The 26,252-nt window shown below is 40.5% G+C and overlaps 1 long non-coding RNA gene across 1 annotated transcript; it reads left to right on the top strand.

The window, feature by feature from the left end:
• The first annotated feature begins 579 nt into the window (after nt 1–579).
• LOC144659430 (uncharacterized) lies at nt 580–1,133 on the top strand. Its single transcript, XR_013571887.1, has 2 exons — nt 580–998; nt 1,054–1,133. It is a non-coding gene; the product is annotated as an uncharacterized LOC144659430 (long non-coding RNA).
• The last annotated feature ends 25,119 nt before the right edge of the window (nt 1,134–26,252 follow it).

The raw sequence follows: 26,252 nt of genomic DNA, 5'->3' as shown, positions 1-26,252 counted from the left end.
GTTAGTTTTCATGTAATTTAAAACAACGTAAATTTGGAGACCTTCCTACATTTTGGTGCAAATGGTGAGTTTATAATATTTGCTCAAACTTGTTCATCGTTGCAAATAGCCGAATGTGATTTGGAGCTAACAAAACTGATGCATTGAACTTTCTTTGTCTTCGGTTACGGTACTTATGGGCGAAATGTGGAAGCGCTGGAGCGTTCCAAGCCTCGAAGTTTGCCCGAGATTAATATTTTGATGATCAAATTGTATCGAGGTTTCTGTTCCGACGATTTTTCAGAAACTTAGAGAGTCATAATAAGATGTTATAATGAGATAATTGCAGTAGTTTAAACGAAATCTTAGCGCTCAGTTTTCTGTAAATAGCAGTTTTATCCAAATAGGTGTGTTCAATAAAAGTAACATTGCGCAAAACTCGCAATCATTACATCGACATATTGACGTGCGTATTAATCTTCGATAAATTTCGAGTAAAATGCGAAAGTTTCAGGGAAATCGAGTCAGAAATGGTGAAGTTATTAGAAATTTTCGACAGGCATACAGCACGTCATTTATTTCGATCGAGTCACCTTAAACCTGGTGAAGCGGTTCGTGTTCGTTCCCCGCGAGGGACCTGGAAACGAGGTACATGTTTGAGAGAAGTAGCTCCCAGATCTTATGATGTGCAAGTTGACGGGGAAGTTCGCCGTAGAAATCGGAAAGATATTTGGCGTGCCAATGAGGAGAAAATGCCGCTGAACGACTATGAGCTTCCTTCGCCGCAGTTTGAAGAGGTTGCTCCTGAATCCACTGTGCTGTTCCCTTCGCCTGAACCTGTGGCTCAGAACCCTGTGGCTCAACCCGTTGCCCCGGTCCCTGTGGCCACACCTGCGTCGTTGCCCCTCGGAGCTGAACCTACGCCAGCACCGGGCTCATCTGGACAGCAGGAGATCAGAAGATCCACAAGACGGAGAAACCCTCCTGGCTATTTCAGAGACTACGTCATGTCTTAGTCGGTCGTTTAGAGACTATATCAGAGACTATGTCAGAGAATATGTCATGTCTTAGTAGGTCGTTTAGAGACTATGTCAGAGACTTTGTCATATCTTAGTCGGTCGTTTGTCAGAACAATATCCTTATGAGTGATGACTTGAGCTTTCCTTTAAAGGGGAAGATGTGACGAATTATGCATAACCGTAATTAGAATATTAGAATATGTAAGTGCACGTGCATATGTGTGCAGTATTTAAGTAGTAATTTATGCGAGTAGCAGTCAGTATTTCCAATGTAAGCGCTAGCGATGTTCGGTCACCATTAAAGTCCATATTTACCGTTATCTTTCGTTACAAGTACCTCAAATTCATCCTTTGTGTTGGCTGCAGTTTCATTGCTTTCTTCTGGAGCACGACTTAGAGTGTCTGCAATGAACAAGTTTTTGCCTGGTTCATACTCCACTTGCAGGTCATAATGCTGTAAACTTAACATCATTCGCTGTAATCTCTGTGGTGTTTGGAATAATGGTTTCTTGGACAATGCTTCCAAGGGCTTGTGGTCGGTTTGGACTTTTACTTTCTTGCCATAAACATACTGGTGACATTTGGTACAACCATACACGATTGCCAACAGTTCTTTCTCTATCTGCGCATATTTTTTTTTCAGCAGAGTTAAGTGATCTGTATGCGTAGCACACTGGTCTACCTTCTTGAAGCAAACATGCCCCAAGTCCATAGGATGATGCATCTACTGATACTGTAAGGGGGGTTTCAACATCATAATACTGGAGTGTCGCATCACTTGTCAGCTTTTCTTTAATGGCTCGGAATGCTTTCTCTTGTCTTTCGGACCAATGCCATTCCACCTCTTTGTGCAGTAGCTCTCTTAGTGGCTGAGTTAGGTCTGCTAGGTTGGGTATGAATTTACCTATGTAATTCACCATTCCAAGAAATCTTAAAAGTGCTGGCTTATCTGCTGGAGATGGCATTTCCTCCACTGCACGCACCTTGCTAGGATCTGGTTTCAATCCGTTGGATGTCAACACGTGGCCAATGTATGGAACTTCAGCCGTCAAAATCTTCTTTTTACTTTGGTTGAGCTACAGTCCAACTTTCCTTGAACGTTCCAACACTTGCTCTAGGCGATGGTTGTGCTCAACTTCATTTCTGCCCCAGATAAGAATATCATCAGCGATTGTCTTCACTCCACTCAAGTCCTCAAAGGCTTGAGTCATTCTCTTTTGGAAGATCTCGGGGGCTGAGTTGATACCAAATGGCATTCTAAGGTACCGGTATTGACCAAATGGTGTGTTGAATGTTAACAGTTCTGAACTTTTCTCGTCAAGCTTAATATGCCAAAAGCCAGATGTAGCATCTAGAACACTAAATACTTTGGCATCACTCAATTCAGCTGCAACTTCTTCAACAGTTTTCATAGGATAATGCTAAATAGGATAAACAACTCATCTGTATCTGAATCATCACATGTGAACTCACTTACTTGTTTTGAACTGTCCCTTGGCTTTAACCTGCGATCAGGCTTTCTTTTTTTTTCGCGGCGGAGGGAAGGCGAAAAAAGGAAAGCCTGATACAATTACTTGTGAAGTCGTCTGCCGCCCCCTAATTAAAGTATCTGTCAACGTCGTCTAGAATGTCGGCGATGCCATCAGATAAGCGTGATAAGCGCCTTCAAATTATATTTTTACTCTCACAAACGTGTGTTTGAATAACCCTTTTGAACGAGCTGATCGGATGGTTTTTAAAATTTGTTTTTTGCAAAGGCTGATTTTGTGTAAGGCTCAGGTTAGACATTTCAAGGTTGTAGTTTTCGTCACTGGCACGATCGTCTGGCGTCTTTGGTGGTGTGATGTAATATTAAATCTTCGACACCATTGGTGATATATCACGCTCTTGCCGAATTCCGTCGGAAGCACCGCCAAAACATCTTTTCTTTCACAAACTATTCGTCGAATACACTCCCTTTGTTCGTCTTTAAATGTTTTGTGAACAAAACTCTTGAGAGATTTTCTAAAAGCTAGAAGAACTCGCTCTCTACTTCATTCCGCTCAACACCCGCCATGATAACAATCATCTACGCGTGATATTTTTGGACCGGAAATTAGACTTGAACTCAATTAGCCAATCAGGATAGAGTTTTAATGTTGCCTTTTGTTTTCTGACCAATCAGAAAAAAGTCCAGATTCTGGACTTTTTACAGACGACTCGACAAGTAATTGTATCAGGCGTTCATTTTTCCGTTGACCCCTCCGCCACGAGAAAAATAACGCCTGATCGCAGGTTACCTTGGCTTGGACTGGCACATTTTTGAGTAATGATTCCTTTGTTTACATTTGTAGCAAACCTGACCATAGGCTGGGCATTTCATAGGCTGGTGTACTTTTCCACATCTTCTACAGTTGAACGGTTTCTTTGTTTGGCTGTGCTTTCCATTTCCTCGTCTCGATTTTCCGGGTGACTTTTTGGAATCGTCTTTCACGTCGCGCACCTCTCGGTCATCTTGATCCACAACCATATTTTTCGCCTGATATTCAGAAATCTCAGATGACTTGCACATTTCAACTGCTCCCTCCAAATTTAAATCTTTTTCTCGCAGAAGACGTTTCCTGACCTCGTTACTTCTGATACCACACACAATACGATCACGAATTATAGAATCATGCAATTCTCCAAACTCAGTTTCTTGCAAGCTTGCGCAGTTCCGTGACGTAAGCATCGATTCCTTCGGTCGCTCTTTGTGCCCTCGTGTTAAACACATGTCGCTCGTATATATGCTACATTCTTTTTTGGCGTACAATATTCTTCGAATCTCTTGATCACGACATGTATCTTATCCTTGTCTTCATCGCTGAGACCGAATGTACAGTATTAAGAGGCTCCGACTGAGAATATGAAGAATCGTTGGACAGGCTGGGGAAATCGAAAATCTTGAAACTTTGCCTGAATAACACCTTTGGGGAACTATGTTCGAAAATATTATTCTCATCTTCTAGGAATTTATGGTTTTCGAGAAATTAAGAAAAAACGAAAATAACGGTTTTTGGCTCATTAAATATGCAAAAAATATGCGTAAAAATGGCAAAGTTCTCGATATTCCTATAAGAGCAATTTTCAATGCTTTAAATCGAAATAAACTTAGAATAATAGCTTGACCTTTCTTCTTTCAGGCAACATAAACTTTCATTTTTTTCCGGCTATTTTGAGGTTTCCTTCGCCTTTTAAAATATTGCTTTATCAAGCACTTCGGGAAAGGGCAAAAATTGAGAAACTTTGGAGGCCGAAAAAGCACCTTGATATGTCCGATATGGAGTCGAAATAAACACTGTGCAAAAGCTCAATGTCTCGTCTGTTATAATATTAAATAAAAAATCTGGGTACTCAAGATTCACACAAATGAGAAACGAAAGTTTACGACCTCCTCGTGCCTAATTTGCATAAAGCTAATTTTTGAATTCGTCCTCCGCTAAGTGATCTGGTCCGCTAAATTTACATTTGGAAGCTATGATTTGCACAAAGAAAGCAATTTTAACTGAGCAACTTTATTTGATTTTGTTGACGTCTTATGCCTATCAACAGGTTATATAGACGCGAAGAAAGAAGAAAAAATAGTAAAATCATCGACTGAGCTCATTGCGTGACCTGCGTCACGTTATGAATTTTCTTGCCAATCATTGAATTAAAAAGATCGGAGGAAAGATTTGTTTGTTAGGACTCTTACATTTCAAATTTAAGATTAAAGATTAAGATAATATCATTTACTTTAATACCTGAAATTGGGAATGATTTGTATATTTTATTTACTCGCGTAACTTACGTCAAAAATATAAATCATGTAGTTATTATTAATTTGGAAGTTTACTTTTTACGAAAATAAACGTACATAATTATTAAAACTATGATGGACATATATCGCTGTTAGCTTCCGTTCAGTTGTCATTAATGGAAATAAAATACGAAAAGTTTCTCATCTTGTTTTAAAACAACTATATAAAAGGTTTCGATCGTGCAAAATCCATTCATTCATTCAGATGTACATCACAAAATTAGATTAAAGAGACCGAACATGTACACAGCGACTTGACCCGGCGTCAGGACATTTAACACAAAGCACGAAATTATTCGGCTGAAATTTAAAAATAGAATGACCCTTTACAGTTGTGCCTCTCTTGTTGGTGGGGCTTGGAGTCCAAGCCCAGAAAATCCAGACTTTGTCCAGTTTGTAAATTACCATGCAATAGCACACTTCAAATTTTGTTACATCTTGTCTGACAGAAACTGAAAGTATCGATAGCAAAGGAAAATTGTTAGTTGCCCGTGCAGGTAAGGTAAAATATTTGGTATATAAATGCCAGAACGAATATCTGGCATCACTGGCTGAAAACCAACGTCTGTCACTTAATGCCTTCGCAAAAGTGTTAGTCTACAGAACGAGTGGTTTAGCGCGGCGCGAAGGATCAAGCGGATAAACAACTGTACCACTTAGCAATCGCGTGCGCGCTCTTGTGTTTGCACTCGCCTGCTCGCACGTTTACATACGCTTTCTATCCCTTGAGCAACACCGCTTGTTCTGAAGGCTAGTAGGGTAAGGTCAACTGTCATTTTATAACTTAAAACCAAAAGCGATTTTCACAATATTAAAGAAAGTGTTTTAACTTAAAAGTCTAGGAAATACTATAGTAATCATGTAAGCTATTATTCATTAAATTTTTACTTGGAAGTTGTTACTGTGGGCTTAAAACAAAATTAAGTAACAGAAAGTTAATGCTTATGTGATCTAGCTCAAACAAGCATACCCGTCTCTTGTAAAACAGAGTAGGGTTGCTTGCAGTTCCGCGATCGTCCCTGAGTAAAAGAAGGCTTATGGCTCGCAATTTCCATTGGTATAGAACATCTTGCTCTCCAGTCCGCCAGCGAAAGAGCGTGTTCTTGTATTTATGGCAAACTGTCATATGTTCTTGGCATTCTTGCGCTACAAAAATCCTAAGGTATTGGATAGTTAAGCTTGTATTAATTCAGATACCCATACATAAAAGTGGTTCAAAGATTTTAACTCACCTGCACGGGCAACTAACAATTTTCCTTCGCTATAGATGCTTTCAGTTTGTGTCAGACAAGCTGTAACAAAATTTGAAGTGTGCTTTTGCATGGTAATTTACAAACTGGACAAATTCTGGATTTTCTGGGCTTGGACTCCAAGCCCCACCAACAAGAGAGGCACAACTGTAAAGGGTCATTCTATTTTTAAATTTCAGCCGAATAATTTCGTGCTTTGTGTTAAATGTCCTGACGCCGGGTCCTGTCGCTGTGTACATGTTCGGTCTCTTTAATCTAATTTTGTGATGTACATCTGAATGAATGAATGGATTTTGCACGATCGAAACCTTTTATATAGTTGTTTTAAAACAAGATGAGAAACTTTTCGTATTTTATTTCCATTAATGACAACTGAACGGAAGCTAACAGCGATATATGTTCATCATAGTTTTAATAATTATGTACGTTTATGTTCGTAAAAAGTAAACTTCCAAATTAATAATAACTAAACGATTTATATTTTTGACGTAAGTTACGCGAGTAAATAAAATATACAAATCATTCCCAATTTCAGGTATTAAAGTGAATGATATTATCTTAATCTTTAATCTTAAATTTGAAATGTAAGAGTCCTAACAAACAAATCTTTCCTCCGATCTTTTTAATTCAATTATTGACAAGAAAATTCATAACGTGACGCAGGTCACGCAATGAGCTCAGTCGATGATTTTACTATTTTTTCTTCTTTCTTCGCGTCTATATAACCTGTTGATAGGCATAAGACGTCAACAAAATCAAATAAAGTTGCTCAGTTAAAATTGCTTTCTTTGTGCAAATCATAGCTTCCAAATGTAAATTTAGCGGACCAGATCACTTAGCGGAGGACGAATTCAAAAATTAGCTTTATGCAAATTAGGCACGAGGAGGTCGTAAACTTTCGTTTCTCATTTGTGTGAATCTTGAGTACCCAGATTTTTTATTTAATATTATAACAGACGAGACATTGAGCTTTTGCACAGTGTTTATTTCGACTCCATATCGGACATATCAAGGTGCTTTTTCGGCCTCCAAAGTTTCTCAATTTTTGCCCTTTCCCGAAGTGCTTGATAATGCAATATTTTAAAAGGCGAAGGAAACCTCAAAATAGCCGGAAAAAAATGAAAGTTTATGTTGCCTGAAAGAAGAAAGGTCAAGCTATTATTCTAAGTTTATTTCGATTTAAAGCATTGAAAATTGCTCTTATAGGAATATCGAGAACTTTGCCATTTTTACGCATATTTTTTGCATATTTAATGAGCCAAAAACCGTTATTTTCGTTTTTTCTTAATTTCTCGAAAACCATAAATTCCTAGAAGATGAGAATAATATTTTCGAACATAGTTCCCCAAAGGTGTTATTCAGGCAAAGTTTCAAGATTTTCGATTTCCCCAGCCTGTCCAACGATTCTTCATATTCTCAGTCGGAGCCTCTTAAAGTCTCCAGCGCCTCCTCTCCGGCAACTGTTAACAAGGTTGAACACTGAAGCGAAGCCCGTCGCGTTGAGAAAAAGCCTGAATTGCTGAATCCAACGTCTCCAATTCTCTGCAACATTTCCCTCGAATGATAGCGTCTTCGGTGGTGGGAGTTGATTTATTATTCTCCGCTTTCTGACACCATGTTATGCTTTAGTATTTTATCAAATGTGAAGGAACACATTGAACATGGCTGTACAAACCACAACTCTGATTTTATTACATGAAATCGAGGCTATACATAGACCGGCGAACACGTGCTCTAAATGGAGACTGAGACTATGACTTGTATTTCACAACATGTTCATTATATTCAATTGTTCAAAATTATATTCCATGTACAAAATTAGATGATAAAAAGTGAACAAATCATTAAACCAAATTAAGCGGCATTATATAAAAAATATTAAGCATCAATAGATTGTTTAGTTGCATTCCATGCACCAAATTGAATGCTATGATATTAAAATATACAAATCGATAGACTGTTCAATTATTTTCAATGCACCAAATTAAATGGTACCATATAAAAATATACAAATCATTAGATTGGTCAATTCTTTTCAATGCACCAACCAAATAGATATAAAATTACACAAATCAAAAGATTATTATATTCCATGCAAAAAACTTTATGGCATGGAATGAAAATCGACAAACATACAAATTAGTAGATTCCTCAATAACTAATGCAAGATATCTAACAATTATTCGCCGAAGGCGAAGTGATTATTGTTGAATAATCCCCGAGACGAAGTCGAGGGGATTATTCAACAATAATCACTGAGCCTGAGGCAAATAATTGTTTTAGTATAATTTTTAGAGGTGATCATCAAGAACTTAAAAAAAAATAACGATAGCAAACACGAAAACAGCAAACACAAGTGTTCGCTTGCATACGGTGTAAACCAGTTTAAATCATCGATTGCAATCAGAATTTATTTAGTTAAAGCAATAAAACGGAACAAAACAAACACAATGAGAAAGATAGATGTCCGTTACCTTTCAGTATGATTGTGGATGACTTCTAAGCGAATGTGCGAATCCTCTAAAACTGAGTAGCTCCGGTGAGAAGAGAACTAAATGATGTTTGCTCAATCGATCTGACTGAGTTTCTCATCGATCGCCAAAACCGCCGTGTTTACGATCATTTCTAATGCCTTGAGAACCATCTCTTGAAAATATTTTCGGTCCAAAAGTCTTGGTAGTTAATTTGAAAAATTCCCAATGTTTAAAATATCCAGGACTTGGACTAGTTTCTTTCTAATCCAAGAAATTTTCATTCAGCAAAAGCGGCCATGTTTACTTCCCTTCTGGCCGGATGTCAAAGGTGGCGTGGCTAAGTAACCAAGCCTTCAAAGCTATAATTTCGCGGGGTGATTATAGCCTCATATATGCCTCATAGCCTCATTGCTTTAACTAAATAAATTCTAATTTCGCGGGGTGATTATAGCCTCATAAGCCGAGCTTCTCGACCAATCAGAATGCTTCAATTCTTATAATCACCTCTGAAATTATACTAACAAATAATATAGCATATTGGTCCATTAAAAACAAGGGATTGTAGACGAAAACAACGCGAAATTAGTAGACGACTTCGTGTCCCTCCATTTGTGACCCTATAACGACTCGCTGCTTGTTTAGAACGACGCTCCGCACGCCTCTCAGAACGAAATATGCGTTTCTCGTCCTCAGAATTTGAAGTTAACTCGTCCGATAAATATTCGCCAACTGTCGACCAGCCAAACTCACTCCTACCAGGTTGGTGCGCAGCTGTCTTTCTGTTTATATCTTTCAGGTTGGTTCGCTGCTGTCTTTCTCTTTATATATTTCAGGTTGGTGCGCTGCTGTCTTTGTCTTTATATCTTTCAGGTTTGTGCGCTGCTGTCTTTTTCTTTATATCTTTCAGGTTGGAGCGCTGCTGCCTTTCTCTTTATATCTTTCAGATTGGTGCGCTGCTGTCTTTCTCTTTATATCTTTCAGGTTGGTGCGCTGCTGTCTTTCCCTTTATATCTTTCAGGTTGGTGCGCTGCTGTCTTTCTATTTATATCTTTCAGGTTTGTGCCCTGCTGTCTTTCTCTTTATATCTTTCAGGTTGGTGCGCTGCTGTCTTTTCTTTATATCTTTCAGGTTGGTGCGCTGCTGTCTTTTCTTTATATCTTTCAGGTTGGTGAGCTACTGTCTTTCTCTTTATATCTTTCAGGTAGGCGCGCAGCTGTCTTTCTCTTTATATCTTTCAGGTTGGTGCGCCGCAGTCTTTCCCTTTATATATCTTTCAGGTTGATGCCCTGCTGTCTTTCTCTCTCTTTATATCTTTCAGGTTGGTGCGCAGCTGTCTTTCTCTTTATATCTTTCAGGTTGGTGCCCTGCTGTCTTTCTCTTTATATCTTTCAGGTTGGTGCGCAGCTGTCTTTCTCTTTATATCTTTCAGGTTTGTGCGCTGCTGTCTTTCTCTTTATATTTTTCAGGTTTGTGCGCAGCTGTCTTTCCCTTTATATCTTTCAGGTTGGTGCGCTGCTGTCTTTCTATTTATATCTTTCAGGTTGGTGCGCTGCTGTCTTTCTCTTTATATCTTTCAGGTTGGTGCGCTGCTGTCTTTTCTTTATATCTTTCAGGTTGGTGAGCTACTGTCTTTCTCTTTATATCTTTCAGGTAGGCGCGCAGCTGTCTTTCTCTTTATATCTTTCAGGTTGGTGCGCCGCAGTCTTTCCCTTTATATATCTTTCAGGTTGATGCCCTGCTGTCTTTCTCTCTCTTTATATCTTTCAGGTTGGTGCGCAGCTGTCTTTCTCTTTATATCTTTCAGGTTGGTGCCCTGCTGTCTTTCTCTTTATATCTTTCAGGTTGGTGCGCAGCTGTCTTTCTCTTTATATCTTTCAGGTTTGTGCGCTGCTGTCTTTCTCTTTATATTTTTCAGGTTTGTGCGCAGCTGTCTTTCCCTTTATATCTTTCAGGTTGGTGCGCTGCTGTCTTTCTATTTATATCTTTCAGGTTGGTGCGCTGCTGTCTTTCTCTTTATATCTTTCAGGTTGGTGCGCTGCTGTCTTTTCTTTATATCTTTCAGGTTGGTGAGCTACTGTCTTTCTCTTTATATCTTTCAGGTAGGCGCGCAGCTGTCTTTCTCTTTATATCTTTCAGGTTGGTGCCCTGCTGTCTTTCTCTTTATATCTTTCAGGTAGGCGCGCAGCTGTCTTTCTCTTTATATCTTTCAGGTTGGTGCGCTGCTGTCTTTGTCTTTATATCTTTCAGGTTTGTGCGCTGCTGTCTTTTTCTTTATATCTTTCAGGTTGGAGCGCTGCTGCCTTTCTCTTTATATCTTTCAGATTGGTGCGCTGCTGTCTTTCTCTTTATATCTTTCAGGTTGGTGCGCTGCTGTCTTTCCCTTTATATCTTTCAGGTTGGTGCGCTGCTGTCTTTCTATTTATATCTTTCAGGTTTGTGCCCTGCTGTCTTTCTCTTTATATCTTTCAGGTTGGTGAGCTACTGTCTTTCTCTTTATATCTTTCAGGTAGGCGCGCAGCTGTCTTTCTCTTTATATCTTTCAGGTTGGTGCGCCGCAGTCTTTCCCTTTATATATCTTTCAGGTTGGTGCCCTGCTGTCTTTCTCTCTCTTTATATCTTTCAGGTTGGTGCGCAGCTGTCTTTCTCTTTATATCTTTCAGGTTGGTGCCCTGCTGTCTTTCTCTTTATATCTTTCAGGTTGGTGCGCAGCTGTCTTTCTCTTTATATCTTTCAGGTTGGTGCCCTGCTGTCTTTCTCTTTATATCTTTCAGGTTGGTGCGCAGCTGTCTTTCTCTTTATATCTTTCAGGTTTGTGCGCTGCTGTCTTTCTCTTTATATCTTTCAGGTTTGTGCGCAGCTGTCTTTCCCTTTATATCTTTCAGGTTGGTGCGCTGCTGTCTTTCTATTTATATCTTTCAGGTTGGTGCGCTGCTGTCTTTCTCTTTATATCTTTCAGGTTGGTGCGCTGCTGTCTTTTCTTTATATCTTTCAGGTTGGTGAGCTACTGTCTTTCTCTTTATATCTTTCAGGTAGGCGCGCAGCTGTCTTTCTCTTTATATCTTTCAGGTTGGTGCCCTGCTGTCTTTCTCTTTATATCTTTCAGGTAGGCGCGCAGCTGTCTTTCTCTTTATATCTTTCAGGTTGGTGCCCTGCTGTCTTTCTCTTTATATCTTTCAGGTTGGTGCGCTGCTGTCTTTTCTTTATATCTTTCAGGTTGGTGCGCTGCTGTCTTTTCTTTATATCTTTCAGGTTGGTGCGCTGCTGTCTTTCTCTTTATATCTTTCAGGTTGGTGCGCTGCTGTCTTTGTCTTTATATCTTTCAGGTTGGTGCGCTGCTGTCTTTTAATTTATAACTTTCAGGTTGGAGCGCTGCTGCCTTTCTCTTTATATCTTTCAGATTGGTGCGCTGCTGTCTTTCTCTTTATATCTTTCAGGTTGGTGCGCTGCTGTCTTTCCCTTTATATCTTTCAGGTTGGTGCGCTGCTGTCTTTCTATTTATATCTTTCAGGTTTGTGCCCTGCTGTCTTTCTCTTTATATCTTTCAGGTTGGTGCGCTGCTGTCTTTTCTTTATATCTTTCAGGTTGGTGCGCTGCTGTCTTTTCTTTATATCTTTCAGGTTGGTGAGCTACTGTCTTTCTCTTTATATCTTTCAGGTAGGCGCGCAGCTGTCTTTCTCTTTATATCTTTCAGGTTGGTGCGCCGCAATCTTTCCCTTTATATATCTTTCAGGTTGGTGCCCTGCTGTCTTTCTCTCTCTTTATATCTTTCAGGTTGGTGCGCAGCTGTCTTTCTCTTTATATCTTTCAGGTTGGTGCCCTGCTGTCTTTCTCTTTATATCTTTCAGGTTGGCGCGCAGCTGTCTTTCTCTTTATATCTTTCAGGTTTGTGCGCTGCTGTCTTTCTCTTTATATCTTTCAGGTTTGTGCGCAGCTGTCTTTCCCTTTATATCTTTCAGGTTGGTGCGCTGCTGTCTTTCTATTTATATCTTTCAGGTTGGTGCGCTGCTGTCTTTCTCTTTATATCTTTCAGGTTGGTGCGCTGCTGTCTTTCTCTTTATATCTTTCAGGTTGGTGAGCTACTGTCTTTCTCTTTATATCTTTCAGGTAGGCGCGCAGCTGTCTTTCTCTTTATATCTTTCAGGTTGGTGCCCTGCTGTCTTTCTCTTTATATCTTTCAGGTAGGCGCGCAGCTGTCTTTCTCTTTATATCTTTCAGGTTGGTGCGCTGCTGTCTTTGTCTTTATATCTTTCAGGTTTGTGCGCTGCTGTCTTTTTCTTTATATCTTTCAGGTTAGAGCGCTGCTGCCTTTCTCTTTATATCTTTCAGATTGGTGCGCTGCTGTCTTTCTCTTTATATCTTTCAGGTTGGTGCGCTGCTGTCTTTCCCTTTATATCTTTCAGGTTGGTGCGCTGCTGTCTTTCTATTTATATCTTTCAGGTTTGTGCCCTGCTGTCTTTCTCTTTATATCTTTCAGGTTGGTGAGCTACTGTCTTTCTCTTTATATCTTTCAGGTAGGCGCGCAGCTGTCTTTCTCTTTATATCTTTCAGGTTGGTGCGCCGCAGTCTTTCCCTTTATATATCTTTCAGGTTGGTGCCCTGCTGTCTTTCTCTTCTCTTTATATCTTTCAGGTTGGTGCGCAGCTGTCTTTCTCTTTATATCTTTCAGGTTGGTGCCCTGCTGTCTTTCTCTTTATATCTTTCAGGTTGGTGCGCAGCTGTCTTTCTCTTTATATCTTTCAGGTTGGTGCCCTGCTGTCTTTCTCTTTATATCTTTCAGGTTGGTGCGCAGCTGTCTTTCTCTTTATATCTTTCAGGTTTGTGCGCTGCTGTCTTTCTCTTTATATCTTTCAGGTTTGTGCGCAGCTGTCTTTCCCTTTATATCTTTCAGGTTGGTGCGCTGCTGTCTTTCTATTTATATCTTTCAGGTTGGTGCGCTGCTGTCTTTCTCTTTATATCTTTCAGGTTGGTGCGCTGCTGTCTTTTCTTTATATCTTTCAGGTTGGTGAGCTACTGTCTTTCTCTTTATATCTTTCAGGTAGGCGCGCAGCTGTCTTTCTCTTCATATCTTTCAGGTTGGTGCCCTGCTGTCTTTCTCTTTATATCTTTCAGGTAGGAGCGCAGCTGTCTTTCTCTTTATATCTTTCAGGTTGGTGCCCTGCTGTCTTTCTCTTTATATCTTTCAGGTTGGTGCGCTGCTGTCTTTTCTTTATATCTTTCAGGTTGGTGCGCTGCTGTCTTTTCTTTATATCTTTCAGGTTGGTGCGCTGCTGTCTTTCTCTTTATATCTTTCAGGTTGGTGCGCTGCTGTCTTTGTCTTTATATCTTTCAGGTTTGTGCGCTGCTGTCTTTTTATTTATAACTTTCAGGTTGGAGCGCTGCTGCCTTTCTCTTTATATCTTTCAGGTTGGTGAGCTACTGTCTTTCTCTTTATATCTTTCAGGTAGGCGCGCAGCTGTCTTTCTCTTTATATCTTTCAGGTTGGTGCGCCGCAATCTTTCCCTTTATATATCTTTCAGGTTGGTGCCCTGCTGTCTTTCTCTCTCTTTATATCTTTCAGGTTGGTGCGCAGCTGTCTTTCTCTTTATATCTTTCAGGTTGGTGCCCTGCTGTCTTTCTCTTTATATCTTTCAGGTTGGTGCGCAGCTGTCTTTCTCTTTATATCTTTCAGGTTTGTGCGCTGCTGTCTTTCTCTTTATATCTTTCAGGTTTGTGCGCAGCTGTCTTTCCCTTTATATCTTTCAGGTTGGTGCGCTGCTGTCTTTCTATTTATATCTTTCAGGTTGGTGCGCTGCTGTCTTTCTCTTTATATCTTTCAGGTTGGTGCGCTGCTGTCTTTTCTTTATATCTTTCAGGTTGGTGAGCTACTGTCTTTCTCTTTATATCTTTCAGGTAGGCGCGCAGCTGTCTTTCTCTTTATATCTTTCAGGTTGGTGCCCTGCTGTCTTTCTCTTTATATCTTTCAGGTAGGCGCGCAGCTGTCTTTCTCTTTATATCTTTCAGGTTGGTGCGCTGCTGTCTTTGTCTTTATATCTTTCAGGTTTGTGCGCTGCTGTCTTTTTCTTTATATCTTTCAGGTTGGAGCGCTGCTGCCTTTCTCTTTATATCTTTCAGATTGGTGCGCTGCTGTCTTTCTCTTTATATCTTTCAGGTTGGTGCGCTGCTGTCTTTCCTTTTATATCTTTCAGGTTGGTGCGCAGCTGTCTTTCTCTTTATATCTTTCAGGTTGGTGCCCTGCTGTCTTTCTCTTTATATCTTTCAGGTTGGTGCGCAGCTGTCTTTCTCTTTATATCTTTCAGGTTTGTGCGCTGCTGTCTTTCTCTATATATCTTTCAGGTTTGTGCGCAGCTGTCTTTCCCTTTATATCTTTCAGGTTGGTGCGCTGCTGTCTTTCTATTTATATCTTTCAGGTTGGTGCGCTGCTGTCTTTCTCTTTATATCTTTCAGGTTTGTGCGCTGCTGTCTTTCTCTTTATATCTTTCAGGTTGGTGAGCTACTGTCTTTCTCTTTATATCTTTCAGGTAGGCGCGCAGCTGTCTTTCTCTTTATATCTTTCAGGTTGGTGCCCTGCTGTCTTTCTCTTTATATCTTTCAGGTAGGCGCGCAGCTGTCTTTCTCTTTATATCTTTCAGGTTGGTGCCCTGCTGTCTTTCTCTTTATATCTTTCAGGTTGGTACGCTGCTGTCTTTGTCTTTATATCTTTCAGGTTGGTGCGCTGCTGTCTTTCTTTTTATATCTTTCAGGTTGGTGCGCTGCTGTCTTTCTCTTTATATCTTTCAGGTTGGTGCGCAGCTGTCTTTGTCTTTATATCTTTCAGGTTTGTGCGCTGCTGTCTTTGTCTTTATATCTTTCAGGTTTGTGCGCTGCTGTCTTTCTCTTTATATCTTTCAGGTTGGTGCGCCGCAGTCTTTCCCTTTATATATCTTTCAGGTTGGTGCGCCGCTTTCTTTCCCTTTATATCTTTCAGGTAGGAGCGCTGCTGTCTTTCTCTTTATATCTTTTAGGTTGGTTCGCAGCTGTCTTTTTCTTTATATCTTTCAGGTTGGTGCGCTGCTGTCTTTCTCTTTATATCTTTCAGGTTGGTGCGCTGCTGTCTTTCTTTTTATATCTTTCAGGTTGGTGCGCTGCTGTCTTTCTCTTTATATCTTTCAGGTTGGTACGGTGCTGTCTTTCTCTTTATATCTTTCAGGTTGGTGCGCAGCTGTCTTTCTCTTTATATCTTTCAGGTTGGTGCCCTGCTGTCTTTCTCTTTATATCTTTCAGGTTGGTGCGCAGCTGTCTTTCTCTTTATATCTTTCAGGTTGGTGCCCTGCTGTCTTTCTCTTTATATCTTTCAGGTTGGTGCGCAGCTGTCTTTCCCTTTATATCTTTCAGGTTGGTGCGCTGCTGTCTTTCTATTTATATCTTTCAGGTTGGTGCGCTGCTGTCTTTCTCTTTATATCTTTCAGGTTGGTGCCCTGCTGTCTTTCTCTCTCTTTATATCTTTCAGGTTGGTGCGCAGCTGTCTTTCTCTTTATATCTTTCAGGTTGGTGCCCTGCTGTCTTTCTCTTTATATCTTTCAGGTTGGTGCGCAGCTGTCTTTCTCTTTATATCTTTCAGGTTGGTGCCCTGCTGTCTTTCTCTTTATATCTTTCAGGTTGGTGCGCAGCTGTCTTTCTCTTTATATCTTTCAGGTTTGTGCGCTGCTGTCTTTCTCTTTATATCTTTCAGGTTGGTGCGCTGCTGTCTTTCTCTTTATATCTTTCAGGTTGGTGCGCTGCTGTCTTTCTCTTTATATCTTTCAGGTTGGTGCGCTGCTGTCTTTCTCTTTATATCTTTCAGGTTGGTGCCCTGCTGTCTTTCTCTCTCTTTATATCTTTCAGGTTGGTGCGCTGCTGTCTTTCTCTTTATATCTTTCAGGTTGGTGCCCTGCTGTCTTTCTCTTTATATCTTTCAGGTTGGTGCGCAGCTGTCTTTCTCTTTATATCTTTCAGGTTGGTGCGCTGCTGTCTTTCTCTTTATATCTTTCAGGTTGGTGCGCTGCTGTCTTTGTCTTTATATCTTTCAGGTTGGTGCGCTGCTGTCTTTCTTTTTATATCTTTCAGGTCGGTGCGCTGCTGTCTTTCTCTTTATATCTTTCAGGTTGCTGCGCAGCTGTCTTTTTCTTTATATCTTTCAGGTTGGTGCGCAGCTGTCTTTCTCTTTATATGTTTCAGGTTGGTGCGCTGCTGTCTTTCTCTTTATATCTTTCAGGTTGGTGCGCTGCTGTCTTTCTCTTTATATCTTTCAGGTTGGTGCGCTGCTGTCTTTGTCTTTATATCTTTCAGGTTGGTGCGCTGCTGTCTTTCTCTTTATATCTTTCAGGTTGGTGTGCTGCTGTCTTTCTCTTTATATCTTTCAGGTTGGTGCGCTGCTGTCTTTCTCTTTATATATTTCAGGCTGGTGCGCTGCTGTCTTTCTCTTTATATCTTTCAGGTTGGTGCGCTGCTGTCTTTCTCTTTATATCTTTCAGGTTGGTGGGCTGCTGTCTTTCTCTTTGTATCTTTCAGGTTGGTGGGCTGCTGTCCTTCTCTTTATATCTTTCAGGTTGGTGCGCTGCTGTCTTTCTCTTTATATCTTTAAGGTTGGTGCGCTGCTTGTCTTTCTCTTTATATCTTTCAGGTTGGTGCGCAGCCTCTTTTCTCTTTATATCTTTCAGGTTGGTGCGCAGCTGTCTTTCCCTTTATATCTTTCAGGTTGGTGTGCTGCTGTCTTTCTATTTAGATCTTTCAGGTTGGTGCGCTGCTGTCTTTCTCTTTAAATCTTTAAGGTTGGTGCGCTGCTTGTCTTTCTCTTTATATCTTTCAGGTTGGTGCACAGCTGTCTTTCTCTTTATATCTTTCAGGTTTGTGCGCTACTGTCTTTCTCTTTATATCTTTCAGGTTGGTGCGCTGCTGTGTTTCTTTTTATATCTTTCAGGTTGGTGTGCTGCTGTCTTTCTCTGTATATCTTTCAGGTTGGTGCGCTGCTGTCTTTCTCTTTATATCTTTCAGGTTGGTGCGCTGCTGTCTTTCTCTTTATAGCTTTCAGGTTGGTGCGCCGCAGTCTTTCCCTTTATATCTTTCAGGTTCGTGTGCTGCTGTCTTTCTCATTATATCTTTCAGGTTGATGCGCTGCTGTCTTTGTCTTTATATCTTTCAGGTTGGTGCGCAGCTGTCTTTCTCTTTATATCTTTCAGGTTGGTGCGCTGCTGTCTTTCTCTTTATATCTTTCAGGTTGGTGCGCTGCTGTCTTTCTCTTTATATCTTTCAGGTTGGTTTGCTGCTGTCTTTCTCTTTATATCTTTCAAGTTGGGGCGCTGCTGTCTTTCTCTTTATATCTTTCAGGTTGGTGTGCTGCTGTCTTTCTATTTATATCTTTCAGGTTGGTGCGCTGCTGTCTTTCTCTTTATATCTTTTAGGTTGGTGTCCTGTTGTCTTTCTCTTTATATCTTTCAGGTTGGTGTGCTGCTGTCTTACTCTTTATATCTTTCAGGTTGGTGTGCTGCTGTCTTTCTCTTTATATCTTTCAGGTTGGTGTGCTGCTGTCTTTCTCTTTATATCTTTCAGGTTAGTGCGCTGCTGTCTTTGTCTTTATATCTTTCAGGTTCGTGCGCTGCTGTCTTTGTCTTTATATCTTTAAGGTTGGTGCGCAGCTGTCTTTCTCTTTATATCTTTCAGGTTGGTGCGCTGCTGTCTTTCTTTTTATATCTTTCAGGTCGGTGCGCTGCTGTCTTTCTCTTTATATCTTTCAGGTTGGTGCGCAGCTGTCTTTGTCTTTATATCTTTCAGGTTGGTTTGCTGCTGTCTTTCTCTTTATATCTTTCAAGTTGGGGCGCTGCTGTCTTTCTCTTTATATCTTTCAGGTTGGTGTGCTGCTGTCTTTCTATTTATATCTTTCAGGTTGCTGCGCTGCTGTCTTTCTCTTTATATCTTTTAGGTTGGTGTGCTGTTGTCTTTCTCTTTATATCTTTCAGGTTGGTGTGCTGCTGTCTTACTCTTTATATCTTTCAGGTTGGTGTGCTGCTGTCTTTCTCTTTATATCTTTCAGGTTGGTGTGCTGCTGTCTTTCTCTTTATATCTTTCAGGTTAGTGCGCTGCTGTCTTTGTCTTTATATCTTTCAGGTTCGTGCGCTGCTGTCTTTGTCTTTATATCTTTAAGGTTGGTGCGCAGCTGTCTTTCTCTTTATATCTTTCAGGTTGGTGCGCTGCTGTCTTTCTTTTTATATCTTTCAGGTCGGTGCGCTGCTGTCTTTCTCTTTATATCTTTCAGGTTGGTGCGCAGCTGTCTTTTTCTTTATATCTTTCAGGTTGGTGCGCTGCTGTCTTTCTCTTTATATCTTTCAGGTTGGTGTGCTGCTGTCTTTCTCTTTATATCTTTCAGGTAGGTGCGCAGCTGTCTTTCTCTTTATATCTTTCAGGTTGATGCGCTGCTGTCTTTCTCTTTATATGTTTCAGGTTGGTGCGCAGCTGTCTTTTTCTTTATATCTTTCAGGTTGGTGCGCTGCTGTCTTTCTCTTTATATCTTTCAGGTAGGTGCGCAGCTGTCTTTTCTTGATATCTTTCAGGTTGGTGCGCTGCTTTCTTTCTCTTTATATCTTTCAGGTTGGTGCGCTGCTGTCTTTGTCTTTATATCTTTCAGGTTGGTGCGCAGCTGTCTTTTTCTTTATATCTTTCAGGTTGGTGCGCTGCTGTCTTTGTCTTTATATCTTTCAGGTTGGTGTGCTGCTGTCTTTCTTTTTATATCTTTCAGGTCGGTGCGCTGCTGTCTTTCTCTTTATATCTTTCAGGTTGCTGCGCAGCTGTCTTTTTCTTTATATCTTTCAGGTTGGTGCGCAGCTGTCTTTCTCTTTATATGTTTCAGGTTGGTGCGCTGCTGTCTTTCTCTTTATATCTTTCAGGTTGGTGCGCTGCTGTCTTTCTCTTTATATCTTTCAGGTTGGTGGGCTGCTGTATTTCTCTTTATATCTTTCAGGTTCGTGTGCTGCTGTCTTTCTCTTTATATCTTTCAGGTTGATGCGCTGCTGTCTTTGTCTTTATATCTTTCAGGTTGGTGCGCAGCTGTCTTTCTCTTTATATCTTTCAGGTTGGTGCGCTGCTGTCTTTCTCTTTATATCTTTCAGGTTGGTGCGCTGCTGTCTTTCTCTTTATATCTTTCAGGTTGGTTTGCTGCTGTCTTTCTCTTTATATCTTTCAGGTTGGTGCGCTGCTGTCTTTCTCTTTATATCTTTCAGGTTGGTGTGCTGCTGTCTTTCTCTTTATATCTTTCAGGTTGGTGCGCTGCTGTCTTTCTCTTTATATCTTTCAGGTTGGTGTGCTGCTGTCTTTCTCTTTATATCGTTCAGGTTGGTGTGTTGCTGTCTTACTCTTAATATCTTTCAGGTTGGTGTGCTGCTGTCTTTCTCTTTATATCTTTCAGGTTGGTGTGCTGCTGTCTTTCTCTTTATATCTTTCAGGTTAGTGCGCTGCTGTCTTTGTCTTTATATCTTTCAGGTTCGTGCGCTGCTGTCTTTGTCTTTATATCTTTCAGGTTGGTGCGCAGCTGTCTTTCTCTTTATATCTTTCAGGTTGGTGCGCTGCTGTCTTTCTCTTTATATCTTTCAGGTTGGTTCGCAGCTGTCTTTTTCTTTATATCTTTCAGGTTGGTGCGCTGCTGTCTTTGTCTTTATATCTTTCAGGTTGGTGCGCTGCTGTCTTTCTTTTTATATCTTTCAGGTCGGTGCGCTGCTGTCTTTCTCTTTATATCTTTCAGGTTGCTGCGCAGCTGTCTTTTTCTTTATATCTTTCAGGTTGGTGCGCAGCTGTCTTTCTCTTTATATGTTTCAGGTTGGTGCGCTGCTGTCTTTCTCTTTATATCTTTCAGGTTGGTGCGCTGCTGTCTTTCTCTTTATATCTTTCAGGTTGGTGGGCTGCTGTATTTCTCTTTATATCTTTCAGGTTGATGCGCTGCAGTCTTTCTTTTTATATCTTTCAGGTTCGTGCGCTGCTGTCTTTCTCTTTATATCTTTCAGATTGGTGCGCTGCTGTCTTTCTCTTTATATCTTTCACGTTGGTGCGCTGCTGTCTTTCTTTTTATATCTTTCAGGTTGGGTCGCTGCTGTCTTTATTTTTATATCTTTCAGGTTGGTGCTCTGCTGTCTTTCTCTTTATATCTTTCAGGTTGGTGCGCTGCTGTCTTTCTCTTTATATCTTTCAGGTTGGTGCGCTGCTGTCTTTCTCTTTATATCTTTCAGGTTGGTGTGCTGCTGTCTTTCTCTTTATATCTTTCAGGTTGGTGTGCTGCTGTCTTTCTCGTTATATCTTTCAGGTTAGTGCGCTGCTGTCTTTTTCTTTATATCTTTCAGGTTCGTGTGCTGCTGTCTTTCTCTTTATATCTTTCAGGTTGATGCGCTGCTGTCTTTGTCTTTATATCTTTCAGGTTGGTGCGCAGCTGTCTTTCTCTTTATATCTTTCAGGTTGGTGCGCTGCTGTCTTTCTCTTTATATCTTTCAGGTTGGTGCGCTGCTGTCTTTCTCTTTATATCTTTCAGGTTGGTTTGCTGCTGTCTTTCTCTTTATATCTTTCAGGTTGGTGCGCTGCTGTCTTTCTCTTTATATCTTTCAGGTTGGTGTGCTGCTGTCTTTCTCTTTATATCTTTCAGGTTGGTGCGCTGCTGTCTTTCTCTTTATATCTTTCAGGTTGGTGTGCTGCTGTCTTTCTCTTTATATCTTTCAGGTTGGTGTGCTGCTGTCTTACTCTTTATATCTTTCAGGTTGGTGTGCTGCTGTCTTTCTCTTTATATCTTTCAGGTTGGTGTGCTGCTGTCTTTCTCTTTATATCTTTCAGGTTGGTGCGCAGCTGTCTTTTTCTTTATATCTTTCAGGTTGGTGCGCAGCTGTCTTTCTCTTTATATCTTTCAGGTTGGTGCGCTGCTGTCTTTCTCTTTATATCTTTCAGGTTGGTGCGCTGCTGTCTTTCTCTTTATATCTTTCAGGTTGGTGGGCTGCTGTCTTTCTCTTTATATCTTTCAGGTTGGTGCGCTGCTGTCTTTCTCTTTATATCTTTCAGGTTGGTGTGCTGCTGTCTTTCTCTTTATATCTTTCAGGTTGGTGCGCTGCTGTCTTTCTCTTTATATCTTTCAGGTTGGTGTGCTGCTGTCTTTCTCTTTATATCTTTCAGGTTGGTGTGCTGCTGTCTTACTCTTTATATCTTTCAGGTTGGTGTGCTGCTGTCTTTCTCTTTATATCTTTCAGGTTGGTGTGCTGCTGTCTTTCTCTTTATATCTTTCAGGTTGCTGCGCAGCTGTCTTTTTCTTTATATCTTTCAGGTTGGTGCGCAGCTGTCTTTCTCTTTATATGTTTCAGGTTGGTGCGCTGCTGTCTTTCTCTTTATATCTTTCAGTTTGGTGCGCTGCTGTCTTTCTCTTTATATCTTTCAGGTTGGTGGGCTGCTGTATTTCTCTTTATATCTTTCAGGTTCGTGTGCTGCTGTCTTTTTCTTTATATCTTTCAGGTTGATGCGCTGCTGTCTTTGTCTTTATATCTTTCAGGTTGGTGCGCAGCTGTCTTTCTCTTTATATCTTTCAGGTTGGTGCGCTGCTGTCTTTCTCTTTATATCTTTCAGGTTGGTGCGCTGCTGTCTTTCTCTTTATATCTTTCAGGTTGGTTTGCTGCTGTCTTTCTCTTTATATCTTTCAGGTTGGTGCGCTGCTGTCTTTCTCTTTATATCTTTCAGGTTGGTGTGCTGCTGTCTTTCTCTTTATATCTTTCAGGTTGGTGCGCTGCTGTCTTTCTCTTTATATCTTTCAGGTTGGTGTGCTGCTGTCTTTCTCTTTATATCGTTCAGGTTGGTGTGTTGCTGTCTTACTCTTAATATCTTTCAGGTTGGTGTGCTGCTGTCTTTCTCTTTATATCTTTCAGGTTGGTGTGCTGCTGTCTTTCTCTTTATATCTTTCAGGTTAGTGCGCTGCTGTCTTTGTCTTTATATCTTTCAGGTTCGTTCGCTGCTGTCTTTGTCTTTATATCTTTCAGGTTGGTGCGCAGCTGTCTTTCTCTTTATATCTTTCAGGTTGGTGCGCTGCTGTCTTTCTCTTTATATCTTTCAGGTTGGTTCGCAGCTGTCTTTTTCTTTATATCTTTCAGGTTGGTGCGCTGCTGTCTTTGTCTTTATATCTTTCAGGTTGGTGCGCTGCTGTCTTTCTTTTTATATCTTTCAGGTCGGTGCGCTGCTGTCTTTCTCTTTATATCTTTCAGGTTGCTGCGCAGCTGTCTTTTTCTTTATATCTTTCAGGTTGGTGCGCAGCTGTCTTTCTCTTTATATGTTTCAGGTTGGTGCGCTGCTGTCTTTCTCTTTATATCTTTCAGGTTGGTGCGCTGCTGTCTTTCTCTTTATATCTTTCAGGTTGGTGGGCTGCTGTATTTCTCTTTATATCTTTCAGGTTGATGCGCTGCAGTCTTTCTTTTTATATCTTTCAGGTTCGTGCGCTGCTGTCTTTCTCTTTATATCTTTCAGATTGGTGCGCTGCTGTCTTTCTCTTTATATCTTTCACGTTGGTGCGCTGCTGTCTTTCTTTTTATATCTTTCAGGTTGGGTCGCTGCTGTCTTTCTCTTTATATCTTTCAGGTTGGTGCTCTGCTGTCTTTCTCTTTATATCTTTCAGGTTGGTGCGCTGCTGTCTTTCACTTTATATCTTTCAGGTTGGTGCGCTGCTGTCTTTCTCTTTATATCTTTCAGGTTGGTGTGCTGCTGTCTTTCTCTTTATATCTTTCAGGTTGGTGTGCTGCTGTCTTTCTCGTTATATCTTTCAGGTTAGTGCGCTGCTGTCTTTTTCTTTATATCTTTCAGGTTCGTGTGCTGCTGTCTTTCTCTTTATATCTTTCAGGTTGATGCGCTGCTGTCTTTGTCTTTATATCTTTCAGGTTGGTGCGCAGCTGTCTTTCTCTTTATATCTTTCAGGTTGGTGCGCTGCTGTCTTTCTCTTTATATCTTTCAGGTTGGTGCGCTGCTGTCTTTCTCTTTATATCTTTCAGGTTGGTTTGCTGCTGTCTTTCTCTTTATATCTTTCAGGTTGGTGCGCTGCTGTCTTTCTCTTTATATCTTTCAGGTTGGTGTGCTGCTGTCTTTCTCTTTATATCTTTCAGGTTGGTGCGCTGCTGTCTTTCTCTTTATATCTTTCAGGTTGGTGTGCTGCTGTCTTTCTCTTTATATTGTTCAGGTTGGTGTGCTGCTGTCTTACTCTTTATATCTTTCAGGTTGGTGTGCTGCTGTCTTTCTCTTTATATCTTTCAGGTTGGTGTGCTGCTGTCTTTCTCTTTATATCTTTCAGGTTAGTGCGCTGCTGTCTTTGTCTTTATATCTTTCAGGTTCGTGCGCTGCTGTCTTTGTCTTTATATCTTTCAGGTTGGTGCGCAGCTGTCTTTCTCTTTATATCTTTCAGGTTGGTGCGCTGCTGTCTTTTTCTTTATATCTTTCAGGTTGGTTCGCAGCTGTCTTTTTCTTTATATCTTTCAGGTTGGTGCGCTGCTGTCTTTGTCTTTATATCTTTCAGGTTGGTGCGCTGCTGTCTTTCTTTTTATATCTTTCAGGTCGGTGCGCTGCTGTCTTTCTCTTTATATCTTTCAGGTTGCTGCGCAGCTGTCTTTTTCTTTATATCTTTCAGGTTGGTGCGCAGCTGTCTTTCTCTTTATATGTTTCAGGTTGGTGCGCTTCTGTCTTTCTCTTTATATCTTTCAGGTTGGTGCGCTGCTGTCTTTGTCTTTATATCTTTCAGGTTGGTGCGCTGCTGTCTTTGTCTTTATATCTTTCAGGTTGGTGCGCTGCTGTCTTTCTCTTTATATCTTTCAGGTTGGTGTGCTGCTGTCTTTCTCTTTATATCTTTCAGGTTGGTGCGCTGCTGTCTTTCTCTTTATATATTTCAGGCTGGTGCGCTGCTGTCTTTCTCTTTATATCTTTCAGGTTGGTGCGCTGCTGTCTTTCTCTTTATATCTTTCAGGTTGGTGCGCTGCTGTCTTTCTTTTTATATCTTTCAGGTTGGTGCGCTGCTGTCTTTCTCTTTATATCTTTCAGGTTGGTGCGCCGCAGTCTTTCCCTTTATATATCTTTCAGGTTTGTGCGCTGCTGTCTTTCTCTTTATATCTCTATATATCTTTGGAATAGTAGGCAATCGCAGAGGTCAGGGTTGGAGTCCCGGCAAGCCTGATTTTTTCAGGGTTTTTTTCACAAATACTTAAGTTGTGTTCATAACTGCGAGGATCTTCTCTTCATTTTATTCTTGATCCGCAGTTCAAATATATATTTATTGTTTTCAGTAGGCACTCTGTTGGTAAATAGCCGGTTTGACCATTGTCATAATTAACTGATCAATAAGTCATTTAAACACTTTAATGCAGCCCACCACATCGAGTATTTTAAAATAATCAAGAAGTTATTTTTTGTTGGGGGGGGGGGGGGGGGGGGCTTGAGCGCGCGCTTGCATCAGTCGCAACTAAAACAAATCTCATTGACTGTTTTTTGCACGCGCGCCTTTCCCTTTTATATGTCATAAAAGATTGTTATTCAGTCGCGAAACAAATCTATATAACAATTAGACTGCGAGCCCAAGTTTTCTATGAGCAAATAGTCAACGAGGCGCAGTAGAAACTCTAGAGGATTGAATTCCAAAACCTACAATATTGTGCACTTTGAAGATAAAAATCAAGAAATGTACCGCTTAAAGAGCTACTCGCGCGCGCGACTTTTTTCTATCGGCGATTAGTATAAATCTACTAGCGTTCTATCACGAATGCTGTTCTCTGATTGGCTACGCTACTCACCTTCTATTCTGTTGTAGAAGGTGAGTAGCGAAACAGCGTGCTGTTGTCAACAGAATGGTCGCCGCTTTTTCGCTTTTAAATTAACCGTAAAGAAGGACTTGGATTATTTACTATTCCGGGCGATGTTGGAGAAGATAAAGACTGTACCGAAATATGTAATGAAGATTTTACACGGTAAGAAAAGCAATTAATATTCATTTACGCTCTTAAAAGCGGGCGAATCTATAATTTTATAACATTCAGAGATGCGTTTCACCGAGACATTTTGTGGAAATAAAGTTTAAAATGTCTTTGCGAACTAACACAGTTTCATCGTCCCATCAAGGAGCAGTAAAAGAAAGGCTAAACAGATTCGACCTGCAAGTTTTTTTATGCATCAATAAGACTTTAATAAAACAACAAAATTGAATGCGAATTCAAGGTTGCGGGCGAATCGTTCAACTTTTCATAAATTTCTTATCGTTCAAGTTTCCTACATATAAAACAACTTGACTTCCAAAGGGCCTTTGTAAGTCAGTCTATCTTTAAATTGTCATTTCACAATGAAAATCCGGCTTTTAGTTCAATTTCGAGCAAACGACGGTTTAAATAAATCGTGAATGAAATGCAAAGGCGCACACAGAAGCTAAACAGTGCAATGTGGTTTCTTCCTTGCGAACAACTCGCTTAACTTTTATTTTATCTTTTACGTTTTCGAATTTTAAAAAAACTTGACTTCCAAGGGCCCTTGTACGCCAGTACATCTTTCAATCGTCATTTTACAATAAAAAACTTGGCTTTTCCTTCAGTTTCGGGCATATAACGGTTTCAATAAATCGTGAATGAAATGCAAACGCGCACACAGAAGCCAATGCAATGTGGTGAAGTTGTCAATTATCCGCGTGTTGTGTGACTTATTTACATCATTATTTAATAAAAACGAGAACCTG

This window comes from Oculina patagonica, chromosome 1 (assembly GCF_052425735.1).
Source record: "Oculina patagonica isolate OP01 chromosome 1, crgOcupat, whole genome shotgun sequence".
NCBI lineage: Eukaryota > Metazoa > Cnidaria > Anthozoa > Scleractinia > Oculinidae > Oculina > Oculina patagonica.
This window is presented reverse-complemented; position numbering and strand designations above follow the sequence as displayed.